A 16,327-nucleotide genomic window follows, 5' to 3' on the forward strand; every position below is an offset into this window, starting at 1 on the left:
GAAAAATATCTTGATTAAAATTGTCATACCACCCCTGCAGAAATGGAGAAAAAAGTATGGGAAAATAGGTTTCTAACGGTCAAACATTGGTAGTATTAATTTCCTTTTTAATACCAGGAGCTTCTGTTTTTATTTCTACAAGGAAGTTGTTATTTTACATCTTATTTTCTTTCACATGATCTTAAACAGTCTCAATGCTGACATTCTTAACATTTGATTTCAAGCTTGAATAGCAAACAGAAGAGCAGATTTAAAAAAAAATGCTGCACATGCCTAACCACTGATGCAGTTTTTCTAGTTATTAAGCTGTCCACATTTTCATTCAACCTTTTAACCTCTGTACATCCACATGATAGATACCCATTTCTAGCCTCACCCAGGACATCTCTACTCTCTCTGATTCTCCTTTGCTTTATTATGTTTTCCAGACACAATGGCTCTCTTCTGTCTGTTGGTATTTATTTATTTGGTCTCTGTATTTGTCTTGTGTTTAACATTCTTCTCTTTGGAATTCTCATTCATCTCCTCTCTCATCCCCAGTGGAGTAAAGTAAAGCTATATCGGCCCAATCAAAATAATATTTAAATTTTCATAGCATCTCAGAGATCATAGAAGTCAAATAGTTCATCTACTTCCTGTCCCCATAATCACTTTTTAAATTTTATTGAAGTATAGTTGATTTACAATGTTGTGTAAATTTCTGCTGTACAGCAAAGTGATTCAGTTTTATATATATATATATATATATATTCTTTTTCATATTCTTTTCTATTATGGTTTATCACAGGATATTGAATATAGTTCCCAGTTCTATACAGTAGGACCCTGTTGTTTATCCATCCTATATATAATAGTTTGCATCTGCTAATCCCAAACTCCCAATCCTTCCCTCCCCCACCCCACTTCCCCCTTGGCAACCACAAGTCTGTTCCCTGTGCCTATGAGTCTGTGTCTGTTTCATAGATATGTTCATTTGTGTTGTAGTTTAGATTCCACATATAAGTGATATCATGGTATTTGTTTTTCTCTTTCTGACTTACTTCACTTAGTATGATAATCTCTAAGTCCATCCATGTTGCTGCAAATGACATTATTTCGTTCTTTTTTATGGCTGAGTAGTATTCCATTGTACATATTTACCACATCTTCTTTATCCATTTATCCATCAGTGGACATTTAGGTTGCTTCCATGTCTTGGCTATTGTAAATAGTGCTGCTATGAATGTAGGGGTGCTTGTATCTTTTCAAATTATAGTTTTGTCTGGGTATATGCCCAGGAGTGGGATTGCTGGATCATATGACAACTCTATTTTTAGTTTTTTGAGGAACTTCCATACTGTTTTCCACAGTGGCTGCACCAATTTACATTCCTACCAACACTGTAGGAGGGTTCCTTTTTCTTCACACCCTCTCCAGCATTTATTATTTGTGGATTTTTTAATGATAGCCATTCTTACTGGTGTGAGGTGGTGATACCTCATTGTAGTTTTGATTTACATTTCTCTAATAATTAGTGATGGTGAGCATCTTTTCATGTGCCTATTAGCCATCTGTATATCTTCTTTGGAGAAACCTCTATTTAGGTCTTCTGCCCATTTTTCCATTGGGTTGTTTTTGTTGTAATTGAATTGTGTGAGCTGTTTGTATGGTTTGGAAATTAAGCCCTTATTGGTTGCATCATTTGCAAATATTTTCTCCCAGTCCGTAGGTTGTCTTTTCATTTTGTTTATGGTTTCCTTTACTGTGCAAAAGCTTATAAGTTTGATTAGGTTCCATTTGTTTATTTTTGCTTTTACTTCTATTGCCTTGGGAGACTGACCTAAGGAAACGTTGGTATGATTTATGTCAGAGAATGTTTTGCCTATGCTCTCTCCTAGGAGTTTTATGGTGTCATGTCTTATGTTTAAGTTTTTAAGCCATTTTGAGTTTATTTTTTGTGTAGGGTGTGAGGGAATGTTCTAACTTCATTGATTTACATGTGGCTGTCCAACTTCCCCAATACCACTTGCTGAAGAGACCGTCTTTTCCCCATTGTATATTCTTGCCTCCTTTGTCAAAGATTAATTGACCATAGGTGTGTGGGTTTATTTCTGGGCTCTCTATTCTGTTCCATTGATCCATATGTCTGTTTTTGTGCCAGTACCACAGTGTTTTGATTATTGTAGCTTTGTAGTATTGTCTGAAATCTGGGAGGGTTATGCCTCCTCCTTTGTTTTTCTTTCCCTCAGGATTGCTTTGGCAATTCTGGATCTTTTATGGTTCCATATAAATATTAGGATTACCATAACCATTTTATAATGAGAAAACTGAGACCCACAGATTTGCCTGAAGTAACACAGTTACTTAGCTGTAGAGCTGGGACTCCAAGCTCCTCATTGCTAATCAAGCTGGGCTTTCACCATATTAATGCAGGTTCTCATTCACTCAGTAGTCATTTGTTAAATGCATAGCAATATGCTAGGCAGTTGGAAGAAAGGGGTATGAGTATAGAAAAGGAAAACAGAGACCTTCCTTAATGAAGTCTCGCTGGGCACTGAAACATAGATATATGACTTCTGAAGAAAAATTCCTGAGGATTTTGAAATAAGTATGCTCTGTAATATGCACAAGCAATTTAAGTTAAGCTGAGGGGATGTGGCATAAAGGAATAATGAAAGTGGCTCAAATTTTCAATGGAATTCTTTGGGGGAGGCATTTGCCTAAACCCTGAGGGACAAACGATGAACATGGGTTTGTGAGGAGAAGAGAGATGCAGTCCATGTGATGAAGGGACCCAAGGGGACGCCAAGATGGGAATCAACATCAGCTGCAACCTCCCACCACTCAACTTTTCCTTCCTCAGGAATAATTTTCCACTCACCTACACTGTTGTTGAGCAATGATTAATCTAATCTGCAGAGGTACATTTGTACGTGACCCTTAGGAACAAATACTTTGGCATGGAATTAATCTGTCAATAAACTCTACAGCATGAAATAGTGGAAGTAACTACAGGATTGAGAGTTGGAGGATCTAAATTCCCAGCCTTTCCTCTAGCTTAATACTGGTATGATTAATGCCTAGAGCCTCTGTTTCTTCATGTATAAAGTTGGGCTAATAAAATCTCACAGGGTTATTATGATAGTAAAATATATTATATTTGGGGAAGTCCTTAGTCCTTCATATTGCAAATGCCACTAGTGCTGAATGAGAACAGATTTGGATCTTGTCTACCACTGAGACCAGTTTAAAGTGCTAGTTGAGTTCCTTCTTGACATGCAGTGTTTGGGGAGACAGAGGCAAATTCTTAAAAATATCTTCAGAAGCTCTGAGAAGTCAGGCAACAACTACCTTTAAATCACCCGCTCCAGGCTCCGTTTGCCCTTGGTCATTCCTGCATGAGGTGACATATGAATGTCACTGTGAGTTGTGAAATGAAAACACTGCCTTCTCCTCCACTACCCATATATGAACATATGAATGATTTTATTCCAAAAAAGAGGAGAAAATATCAAAAGTTATTACTATCTAACAAAAAAAATTCATCATGATACAAAGGAATCAGGACAGAAAATTGGTAATAATATCTAACACCTTCAGATACAAACATCTTACACTAAGCCACTCATTTGCTTTAAACTGCTTAGCTTCCTTCCATGCTTTCCCAGTTTTACTTCCTTGCATTCTTAATTCAGCTCTCCCAGTTTTAGGAAGTAGTTAATTATTAATTAGACAATATCCTGGTCTGTTGAGAGGTTAATTTGTCTTTAATGCTCATCCACTGATAAATCAGCCTGAGTGACTTAATGACAGTTACCACCATCTGTGGCTTCTAAACTTCTAAAAGCAGTTAATGAAAAAAGCCTATTTCCCTATAAATCGAACGTATGAACAGGATCTCATCGATGTCTTCCATTTCTAAAACTATGATTCTGGTATCTTGACGGTGGAAAACTCAGGTAGCCATAGTTTCTGCAAGGTTGCACTTAGCTTCTTCTTGAATCTTCTGCTTTCTCTGTTGCTTTTCTCCTCCCTCCCCAGACAGCCCATGTAATTTGTTTATAATATCTGACTAAAAGAAGACCACCGCTTAGCTATCCTGGCATCTGCACATGAATTTGCCCAGGCATGCTTTTGTTGGTGGGATGGGCAGTGAGACTGTATGAGTGAAGCAAAACTAGATTTTGGAAGGAAAGGTTCTGAGCCATCGTTCAAGGATTCTTGTTAAGATTGCTTAGATACTGTTATTAGCACTTACTAATGCTAAGCAAAATCTAGCATGAGAAGATATGGTTTGCATTTGATCCATTAATGTTTTTATTTGAATGGGAGCACAAGTTTATACACATTTCAATAGATTGGGTTTAGCAGAGAGAAATTTCCAAGGAAAACAGTTGCATGACTTGAAGAGATCAAAATAGCATTTCAGAGAGCATCTGTCTCAGAGAGCATCATGAACCTAAATATTTATTATTTGTCATAGTGGGCAAAAGTTGAAGGGTTGAAATAGCCTGAGAGGGAATCTTTTCTCGCGTTATTTATTTTTATGCTGGTACATTATTCATATTTCTCTAAGCAATCTCAAATCGTTTATAATTTTTTCTTAAGTTTGGACATAAATAATCTATACATTCCCTTGTTAAAGTAGTGTGATTTGTAATGCCTTGTGTTTGAGGGAATTGTGAGGAGAGTAGGCCCATTTATTTGAGAATGATACTCTCTGTTGCACAATCAGGAACCCTAAGGCATGGGAAACAGAAGTAGAAAGCGCCTCCTTCTCCCTTTGGGAAGAGCTGGCTATGCCTGTAAGAGGGTGGACAGTCCAGCAGTGGTATCTTGCTTCTAGCCTTGGGCCAGTTGCCTAAGTTGCTGCTTTGATCTCCTTCTCAGAGTTAAACCTAAGGCCAGCAAAGGTTTTATTTGTTCTTACAGTTCACTAGAAACCCAGACAGCTTTCCAATGAGCACATGTTTCTACCATGTAGAAAGAACACTTATGAGTAGAAAGCGGACCAGACAATGCAGATGAGGGAGAAAACTCAGCCAGCTGTTTATTGTGTTCATTTGGGCATCAGTTAAAGCTGGGGGCCTGCAGATCCATTGACAGGTGTCAGGCAATCATGTAGGATTTTCCCAGAGGAGGTGAGGAAGGAGGAGTAGCATTAATTTGTTAGCCTTTGCTTGGTGATTGCCTGATGCAGCCTGACATTAGAAATGCGTGAGAGCTGAGCCCAAGCAAAGCTACCTGCCATGAAGAGACACCAAGTACTGTAATGTACTTTTTGGAGAAATAGCTTTTTAAAAGGGTGGCGAATGTGCTGTAAGCAATTTAGGAAGTAGCTGGAGGGTTCCCTCCTACTGAGCTTGTTTTATTCTTCTTAATATAGACGGTACCTAAAAGTTACATCTCTGATTTTATTGAGCCGTTAGCGTCAGAGTAATCAGTGATCTCAAAAGGAAAACCATTTACTGTCATGGAGAAAAAAATTGAACACACATTGAGAAACCAAAGCCAGGAAAGAGACTGTAAATTATTTAGGGGCCTTTCAGGTTTTTTAAGAACATAAAAAATTCAGTAAACGGCCTTTGCAGAAAGTTCTTCACTCTAACAAATATAGTGAATTTCTCAGTCTGTTTCTCAAACAGGTCCTAAGGGAAGAGGTGGCTTTAGGTTTCCTTAATTTATATCTTCAATCAGGACCTTATTTCTGGGCTCAAAAGATGTTCTCACCGAGGCTTTCTGTCAAGATTTGGAAGGAAGAGAAAAACAGGGAAACTTAAGAAAAACGTCATAAAGGGAAATTTGATATTAGTTGTGTAACCTCTGGCACCAACTTCTGAATTTCTGTAAAAAGTTAAATCTGTTTTATTTTTCCATTATGAGAGTAATATAAATACATTTTAGAACATTTTTAAAATATGGAAAAATAGAAAAGGAAAAGGTAATCTCTAATTCCACCACCAAAACATAACCACCATCTTTTAGTACATTTACTTCTAGTCATTTTTCTCTGCTGGGTTTTAGTAATTTGTGCCTAATTTTATACCTTTTTTTTTTCATTTAACACTGAAATATAATCATATTTCTCAATGCTCTTACAAGCTACTCAAAAGTAATTCGTAATGACTGCATAGTATCTTACTGAATGGATATGCCACAATTATTGTTCCCATAACCTTTTAACATTTTCAGCATGGCCCCTCTCGTTTATTTGTGTTTCATTTCTTGTCACCATATAGAATCCCTGAATTTGGAGGTCTGTTTCTTATCTGTGAAAAGATGAGAATGGTGGTATGATTAACAAAAACATAATGAAGACTTCTGTAATGCAGCCAATTATTAGTCATATAACAGTGGGAGCAGAGGACTAAAAGAGGTAGTTAAAATCCACTTATAAACTGATAACTTCTTTCTGGCTAGTAGTACCAATCTTTTTAACCAAACTGATTTGAGTTTCAGTTACAATTCTTATACTTCCCCCTTTATATCATAGATTTTAAAAGTCAAAAGATAAAGTGGGGGGTGGAGAGTAGCAACTAAACAGAGTGACTTTGCCATCTACAAACTAGAAAACTATCCACCATGGCTGTTTGAAAGTACCCAAATATGTGATTCACCAGCCCTGGGGTTGGTTTCTATGTCTGTGGCGAGACATTGTGCCTCTCTTTGCTTGGTTTCATCAACTGTAAAAAAAGGACATTGGATTAGATATTTTCTGAAGTCTTTCCCAGCTTTAACAATGTGTGTGATTTTGTGCTCAGTTCATTTAACACTCATTGGTTCATTCAGTTATTTACTCTGTAAACATTGACCGAGTGCCTAGGAGCCAGGCACGGTGCCTGCCACTGGGAATGCCCAGATGACCACGTGGCCCTTTGCTCCAGGTGTGTGTACGCACATGCATACGTGCATGTGCAGATCTGTGTGGGAGTGGGAGGACAGAGAGACAGTGGTAGAAACAGATAACTAGAGTGCAGTGGAATTAGTGCTACAGAGTGTTCAGAGGACAGTGAATGGGTAGAGGAGGAAAGAATTAGGTTTGGGATTGAGAGAGAGTTCTTAAATAAATCAGAAAATCATAAGAGAACCCGTAAATCTTTTGAACTGTTTGTCTGGAATGTCAGTTGCATGTTTAAAGGCAGGTTTATTGTGAGTGATGCTTTTTTTCTTCTTTGCTCAGTAACTGTGGTGATGTGCCAGCACCTTATACAGACCTATTCTTTTTTTTAAAAATTTTTAAATTGAAGCATAGTTGATTTACAATGTTGTATTAATTTCTGCTGTATAGCAAAGTGATTGTTTTATATATATATGTATATATATTCTTTTTCTTATTCCTTTCCACTATGGTTTATTATAAGATATTGAATATACTTCCCTGTGCTATACAGTAGGACCTTATTGTTTATCTATTTTATATATAGTACTTTGTATCTGCTAATCGCAAACTCCTAACTTTTCCCTCTCCCGTCCTTCTCCTTTGGTAACCATAAGTTTGTTTTCTATGTCTGTGAGTCTGCTTCTGTTTTGTAAATAAGTTCATTTGTATCATATTTCAGATTCCACATATGAGTGATATCATATGATATTTGTCTTTGTCTGATTTACTTCACTTAGTATGATCATCTCTAGATCCATCCAAGTTGCTGCAAATGGCATTATTTCATTCTTCTTTATGGCTGAGTAGTATTCCATTGTATATATATATACACCACATCTTCTTTATCCATTCATCTGTCAATGGACGTTTGGGTTGCTTCCATGTCCTGGCTATTATAAATAGTGCTGCTATGAACGTTGGGGTACATGTACCTTTTCAAATTAGTTTCTCTGGATATATGTGCAGGAGTAGGATTGCTGGATCATATGGCAACTCTATTTTTAGTTTTTTGAGGAACCTCCATACTGTTTTCCATAGTGGCTGCACCAATTTACATTCCCAGAAACAGTGTAGGAGGGTTCCCTTTTCTCCATACCCTCTCCAGCATTTATTATTTGTAGACTTTCAGTGATGGCCATTCTGACTGATGTGAGGTGGTACCTCACTGTAATTTTGATTTGCATTTCTCTGATAATCAGTGGTGTTGAGCATCTTTTCATGTGCCTGTTGGCCATCTATACAAACCTATTCTTAACCTCTGCTGTAACATCACCTTCCACGTTCTAAGTGTCACTGTCCAAGTAATTTTAGTTTACATCAATTAGCTTATATTAATATGCTTATCAGCATCACCTGTTTTCTTATGAGATCTCTCCCGCCACAGAAAAAAGAAATGATACTTCAGACTGAATTTTGTAAAAGTGATATGATGGGGAGTTATTTTTTTAAAAATCACATTTTCCAACTTCAAGTTATCTTTTTAATAGAAGGCCTCATATGCACTCTGAGAATAAATTGATCCAAGTTTTGCAGTGTGCAAATAAAATTTTAAATTGTAAAGAATTTTGCTGAGAATACTGGAAACTGCTGGCTAACACTGAGGTTTAGAATAAGGACGTGCTGCGTCTGGTGATTAAAACATTTGACTGGAGCTGTGTTTATCTTTCTAATCAAGTTGTCATTGTTTGCCACAAGGGAAGTAATGTTACTACCTGCTCTAAAGTAGTATTTGATTACAAGGCCTGGAGAAAATGTGTACACTTCAAAGAAAATAATTGTACCAGGTGGTCACAATTTAGACTGCATGGGCCAGCCAGAGACAGGATGCCGCTGCCATCTGTATGGCTTCCTTTCTGTACTATGGGAATTTTATAACCAAGTTTCCCTAGATCTTGTTGGAATGCTTGTAATAAATCTTAATGAGATCCAAGTGAATGGTAAGACCTTCAGTCTGTAGGGAAAAATCGGATAGTTTTTGAAGTGCCAGAATTTCTAATGTACTGTGACTGTCCATTTGTAGTGGTGAGATGTAAGCAAAATGCATCCTCTGGCTGACTTTCAAACTCAGAAGATCTGTAATCATAGGCAGCTGGACTGCTGTTTAATGTCATTTTGCAAGAATGTCATTTTGCAAGAAATTCAATCTTCATGAGCTACTAGATATTCCAGTCTCATCTGGTAAATTGCCTCCTGAAAGGCATTGTTTTTTAAGCCACCTTCTATTGCCCAGAGGAATTCTCTTTGTGTTTCTTTCTTTACTTAATGTCCTTGTCCCAAGGCTGTGTGGCTTAGGCTATTTCTGATGCTGGTTTGATGGAGTTTCTGCAGTATATACTCTAAAGAGGCACCTGAATGTGCTCTTGTAGTTCTGTAATCAGTCCAAGGGAACTGTAAATCAGCTATGTAGAAATCACTAGGACAAACACTGTTCATTCAACACAAACATTTACTGTGTGCCGGGTTCTGGCTAGGTGCTGAGAGTCTAAGAAATGGTGAAGGACAGTCAAGTCAGATCAGAGGTCTTTTCCGTTTGAATTTATTGCTGATCTGGACTACTGTCTCTATAAACCTGTTCTCTAAGAGGTGCTTCAAAAGGACACCTTAGCTGGCTGGCTTCTTCCTTACCTGAGCCAGGGCCTTCCATTCCTCTGATCTCAGTCCTTCTCATTCAAGGAGGTAACACAAATTACGCGTTTGTTATTTATATCCTACTTGCTTCCTGAAAGTCCAATTTGCTATACATACAATAATAATGTTAAAATAAAAACAAAATCAAAGCCAAAACGGAGGAAGGAAAGAAATGCACTAACCATAAAGAACAGACAAAATGAAACAGTTTTTCACTGGAGACAACTTCTAATACTAAAGTTGATGGAGACTTTTTCACAAGGTACCTTGTACTTTGGACATTGAGCAACATTATCTCAGCTTGAGTTTCCCAAAAGCAGAGGTTGAAACAAAAGGCTTGAGTGCTGACAGTTAATCTAGGAATGCAGCTGAAGGAGCAGGAGTGAGGGGCCTTGGGAGTGAACCAGGAAGGAAGGAAAAGAGAGACAAGGGAAAGCTGCCATGAGGACACAGAATGGAGCTGGCCTCCCCTGAGGGTGACTGCTGCTTAACCCGACTAAGGGAGCTTGTGAGTAGCATCCCATAACCATTGCCAGGAGGTGAAGGGGGAAGCATTTAGCAGCAAGTCTCATCCCCTCTTTTGTCAAGGGTAGCTCCACAGACATTAGTTTCCCCGCACTTCTGGTTTACATATGCCTGAGTGCTGAGTGCATTCTGGGGACATCCTACACCTTGGCATCAGGGAAGCTCCAGGGAAGGGAGCAAGTGATAAAGGGTTCAGACCAAGGTGTTCCTGGTGAATTTGAGGTTTTTGATGTCTTGTCGCGGAAAGAATTCAGTGAGAGACAAAGTGATAGGTAAGAAGTGGATTTATTTAGAGAGAAACTCATGGCACAGACAGAGCGTGGGCCGTCTCAGAAGGCGAGAGAGACCTGAAATATGACATGGTTAGTTTTTTATGGGCTGGGTAATTTCATAGGTTAATTAGTGTGGGAGGATTATTCCAAGTATTTTGGGGGAGGGGTAGAGATTTCCAGCAAATGGACCACCACCCACTTTGTAGCCTTTTATGGCTAGCCTCAGAACTGTCATGGCACTGGTGGGTGTGTCATTTAGCTAATGTATTACATGAGTATATAATGAGGCTCAAGGTCTACTGGAAGTTGCATCTTCTGCCATCTTGGATGTAGTTGGTTCTAACCAATTTTTGTCATGTCCTATGGCTATGTCATTCTTTTAAATGTTGTGCCCTGCCCCCTTCCCTCCTGTTTCAAAGGCTGCTTCTGGCTGAGCTGGTCCCCGTACCAGTGGCTGGGACTGAGAGAGTATGAAATGCTATGCAGGAGATTTGTCATACGAGCACAACAAATGAAGTCTTAAAACAACTTTATAGGAAATACATGTGAGTTCATCTTATCGTCATTTTGTGTGTGACAACCATCTATAAAAGCATGATTATTCATGTTTTTCAAAGCTCCTGCATAGCATGTGGCAATGCAGAGTGTTCAAAAGCATTTAGAGAAAAATCACATGTAGTAGAAGACGTATGTAAGAAAAGGAGAGGGTGCTTTGTTTGAGGTGACAGTTGGCAGCTTTCCAGCTCAAACCAAAATAATTAACTAATCCTCATTTTTATAACTAATGAATTCAAGTACCTAGGCCCTTCAACCTGAGTGGCACAGTAAAATCCAGCTTTTCATATGTGTAAAAAATAATTATCTTCCATAGATAACGTACGGCAGTCGTTAGTCTGGAGAGGAGAAGCTGGGAAAGGAGACTTACTTTTTCGCTGAACCTTCATATTGTATTGTTTGAATTTTTAACTTTGTCCATGTATTTTCTAATTTTAAAAATTTATGAAAAATAAATGAAAATAAACAAAACCTTCCTAGTACATTTCCTCTTATCTTCAGTACTGGAAATGGAATATAATAAGGCAGAAAGCCAGTCTTCTTGTTTTCAGTAAAGCTTTTTACCTCTAAGTTATGTATATCCAAGGAATAAGTCAAGAAAGGAACTCAGCAACAAGGGCAGACATCATGGAACTGCAATGCCAAGGTCAGAGAAGGTCAGCTGTGAGACCAGCTCAGTACTGTGCCAATGAGCACCTGGGTTCTTGGTAGTCTTCACGCCCTGAGCCAGAACTGGTCCCAGAGTCCAGTGAGGGGGCTGACCTTATTGCAGGGAAATAAACAAGTTCATCTGAAAGAGAACAGGATCCATGGGCAGCAAGCTGTTGGAATTCAGCAGATTCTGATCTCACTTCCTGTTAGTTGCCTCTGCTTCACCCTGAGCTTGGTCTTCCTGTGGCTGACAAGTTACCTGACTTGCTGCTTTAATTGGCCTTTTACTCAGATTCTCTTTTTCCTTAACTACAGCCAAACCTCTACTGATTTTTTTTTTTTTGCAAGGAAGTATAGTACAGTGGAAAGAGCCCAGTCTTTGAAGCCAAACTGGCTCCATGATAATGCCTTATGCTATACCTTATGGGGCTTTTTATGAGGATTAAAGATAACGTATGGAAAATGATGGACATTTGGTGGACACTCTAACAATGATAGCCTCTCTCTTATTTGTTGTTACTTGGCGTATACTCAGCTTGGTATATAGGTGTATTTTTCCAATTGCTTTCATGGTAGAGAGGATTATCTATCATGCATTTTGCATAAATTACCTTCTTTTTTACCCAGGACATAACAGAAACCAGCAAAATTCTGGCCCCACAACCTCCTTTACATTTCTTACCCTGCCCTGGATAGAAAAGCAGTTCCTTGAGTTTAGTGTATTTGTAGTATGTTTTTATACGTTTATTTGTTTTTATACGTTTATTTGTTTTTATTTTCTCTAATGCTGTATGTTAGTTATCTCTTGCTACATAACAAATTAGTTAGTAGCTTAAAACAATAAATGTTTATTATCTCATACAGCTTCTGAGTGTCCAGAATGCTGGTTGGTTTTCTTGTGAGGTTGCAGTCAAGTTGTCAGCTACTCTTTAAAGATGGGCTGGAGGGCTTCCCTGGTGGCGCAGTGGTTGAGAGTCTGCCTACCGATGCAGGGGACACGGGTTCGTGCCCCGGTCCGGGAAGATCCCACATGCCGCGGAGCGGCTGGGCCCGTGAGCCATGGCCACTGAGCCTGCGCGTCCCAAGCCTGTGCTCTGCAACGGGAGAGGCCACAACAGTGAGAGGCCGGCATACCGCAGAAAAAAAAAAAAAAAAAAAAAAGAAAAAGAAGTGTGACGTCCAAGCTTACTCATGTGACTGTTGGCCGGAGGCTTCAGCTCCTTGCCACATGGGCTTCTCCACAGCCTATTTGCTACCTGGCTTCCCTTGGTGTAAGTGACCTAAGAGAGAGAGCCCAGGAGAACCCAAGATGGAAGCTGCAGTCTTTTGTAAACTGATACCTAAAGTGAGATACCATAATTTCTGCCATATATATACTTTTTTTTTTTTTTGGCTGCGTTGGGTCTTGGTTGCTGCTCGCAGGCTTCCTCTAGTTGTGGTGAGCGGGGGCTACTCTGTTGCGGTGCACGGGCTTCTCACTGCGGTGGCTTCTCTTGTTGTGGAGCACGGGCTCTAGGCGCATGGCCTTTAGTAGTTGCGGCATGCGGGCTCAATAGTTGTGGCATGCGGGCCCTAGAGCGTGTGGGCTTCAGTAGTTGGGGCACGTGGACTCAGTAGTTGAGGCACGTGGGCTCTAGGGTGCAGTTGTGGCGCACGGGCCTAGTTGCTCCGCGGCATGTGGGGTCCTCCCGGACCAGGGATCGACCCGTGTCCCCTGCATTGGCAAGCGGATTCTTAACCACTGTGCCACCAGGGAAGTCCCTCTGCCATATACTGTTAGTTACACAGACAAACACTAATTCATTGTGGCAGGGGTCTACACAAAAGTATGAGTGCCAGGAGGTGGTGATCTTGGGGGCATCTTGGAGGCTGGCTACCACAGTCTGCATTGTAAACATACCTACTTTGACTCTGCCAGCTCCTCTATCTCCTCTCTCTAGTATCATCATCTTTTCCTCTGATTTCCTAATCACTACCTACGTCCTGCTTCCTTAAATCCAAAGCTGGAATGTTGAGCCCTGCACTCAGTACCAAGTAGCCTTAGGGTATTTACACCCAGCATCCTTTCCCACACCTGCAGCTTCATTTCATTTGACCAGAGGCAGTGCCCTCAATGTATCAGTTATTAAATGTTTTGAATATCATTTCTGACTTCTCTAACTCATGAGAATATTTCCTTCTAGAGCATCTTAACACAGTGTCCTGTGTTGTAGTCTGTTCAGGCTGCTATAACATAATATAGACAGTCCCCAACTTACGACGGTTCGGCTTATGATTTTTTGACTTTATGATCATGCAAAAGTGATACATATTCAGAAGAAACTGTACTTTGAATTTTGAGTTTTGCTCGTTTCACAGGCTAGAGATACGCAGTAGGATTCTCTCTCATGATGCTGGGCAGGGGCAGTGAGCTGCAACTCCCGGTCAGCCACACGATCATGAGGGTGAACAGCCGATTCTGACAACGATTATGTTTTTCACTTTCAGTACAGTATTCAATCAATTACATGAGATATTCAACACTTTATTATAAAATAGGCTTTGTGTTAGATGATTTTGCCAACTGTAGGCTAATGCAAGTGTTGTGAGCACATTTAGGGTAAGCTAGGCTAAGCTATGATGTTCAGGAGATGTATTCAATGCATTTTCGATTTTTCGATTTACGAGGGTGATTTATCAGGTTGTAACCCAATCGTAAGTCAAGGAGTATCTGTACCATAAACTAGGTGGTTTATAAACAACAGAAATTTATTTCACATGGTTTTTAAAGGCTGAAAGTCCAAGATCAGTGTGCCCTCATGGTCGGGTGAGGGGGGCCCTCTTCTGACTTCCTGTGTGCTCACATGGTGGAAGGGCTCTGGAGCTTTCTCAGGCCTCTTTTATAAGAGTACTAATCCATTTATGAGGGTTCTGCCCTCATGACCTTATCACCCCCCCCAAAGCCCCATCTCTTAATACCATCATACGGCGCATTAGGATTTCAACATGAGAATTTGTGGGGGGCACAGACATTCAGACCACAGCACTCAGTACCTCAACAGTTGTGAAACTGCAGTTTAGTTTTCACAGCGGTGTCCTGAATACTTCAAAATTCAGGCATTTCCCTCTAGATGGTAATAGTTTCTCTCTCCATCTCTGTCTCCTTCTCTCTCTCATCCTTCTACAGTCCCTCACTCCCCACCCCTCATCTTATTTTTCTCTTTGTTTCTTTCATTTAACTGGCTATGTTCTAAAATTTATTGCATTTTTAATTTTTATAGTTATTAAAAATTTTGATGACTTGTTCTGTTAGTTTTTAAAATGGATGGGTAGAATAACTGGATAAATTGTTTCTATATTTAACTCAGCTGTTATCTTCAGTAAAAAAAAGTTTCCTGTTCTTTCTTTATTGCTTCTTGGTTGTCTCTTCTATTGTGTAGGAAAAAAATAAAGAGTGAAAATGAGGAAGTCACTGAAGATCTTGTCCGTCTCTTCCACTTTTTACAATGCCATAATTTCCCTTATTTGTGGTCTTCTACTTTTCTACCAAATCCCCATCTCAGATTCTTTGTTCTTAAAAAAAACAGCAGTGAACAAGTGAGTCTCTCATTGTGTCAGCATTTGTGGAAGAAAAAAGTGGATAGAACTAACAAGTAACTATCCCCTCATTTCCTAGGGACTGTTTCTTTGTGGCTAGATTTGTTAAAAATGTTTTGAGAAAAACATTATTTTTGAGAAAACTCATATGTTTTTAACCTACCAGTCTTCAAATTGCTTTCTGATCTACAGGAAAATCAGTCTGAGATTAAGGAACTAGGAAAACTGAAAATGCCGTCCGTCACGGAATTAGAGAGGCATTTGATTTTTGCACTCAAGATTCAGCTTTTGAAAAGTATTGGCCCACATAAATAGAAAGAAATAAACAGCCAAATTTGCCTACTTGTCCGAAGGCCTGCATGTGTTTTAAAATCATACCTGAAAGTGTTATGGGCCTGGTGTAATTGCATTTGCAAATAAAATGTAGGAAGCTCTAGTGCTCAGAGTACAATTAGGTGGGTTAATTTTCCCTTTCTGTTGTAATGTCAGTAACTTCAAACCTCTTTGGTTGACTGTTCTTCCTTGTAAACCTTCCCCTGTAGGGGAAATCAGTATTTCAGAGCCACCAAAGAAAATGAGCTTGTCTAAAAATAGTTGCCTGTTGACAAGACTTTAGCAGATTTTTTTTTTTTTCTGGTAATACGAAAGCTTTACAAAATGGAATGAGGTCAAATATGACAGATGTAGTCAAATCCACTTCTAATCTGTAAATCCCTGCAGTTGTGCTAATTTTTAAATGAATATTTTGAAGTTTTACTGAATTTATGACATTCTCAGCATTTCCCCGTATCGCTAAGCATTTGGGGGTACTTGGTTGCATTCTGTGCTTTGTCAATCAGTGCCCTGTTCGCTGGTACCCACCGGGTCCTGCTTACTAAAGCCTCAAATGAGGTTCTTTTTTTTGATATTTTCTTTTTTATTTATTATTTATTTTTTTATACAGCAGGTTCTTATTAGTTATCCATTTTATACATATTAGTGTATACATGTCAATCCCAGTCTCCCAATTCATCACATCACCACCACCCCCCTCGCCGCTTTTCCCCCTTGGTGAGGTTCTCTTTTGCTCTGCTTTTATTTGTCAGGAATTGTTTTCTACCAGCCCCAGTTAATCAAATCAGTTTACTATAATACTCTTTACAGCTGTGGTTCTCAACTGGGGGCGATTTCCAACCTGCCTCTACCTCTTCCCCCCAACATTTGGCAATGTCTAGAGGCCTTTTTTTGTTGTTCCAACTGAGGAAGAGGAGTGGGAGGGAGG

At 39.3% G+C, this 16,327-nt stretch overlaps 1 protein-coding gene across 6 annotated transcripts in view; it reads left to right on the forward strand.

The window, feature by feature from the left end:
• The window catches only part of PPM1L (protein phosphatase, Mg2+/Mn2+ dependent 1L), a 353,976-nt gene that overhangs the window by 213,743 nt on the left and 123,906 nt on the right, over positions 1 to 16,327 (forward strand). The window lies entirely within an intron of this gene.

Source organism: Physeter macrocephalus, chromosome 1 (assembly GCF_002837175.3).
Source record: "Physeter macrocephalus isolate SW-GA chromosome 1, ASM283717v5, whole genome shotgun sequence".
In the NCBI taxonomy this organism is placed as follows: Eukaryota; Metazoa; Chordata; class Mammalia; order Artiodactyla; family Physeteridae; genus Physeter; species Physeter macrocephalus.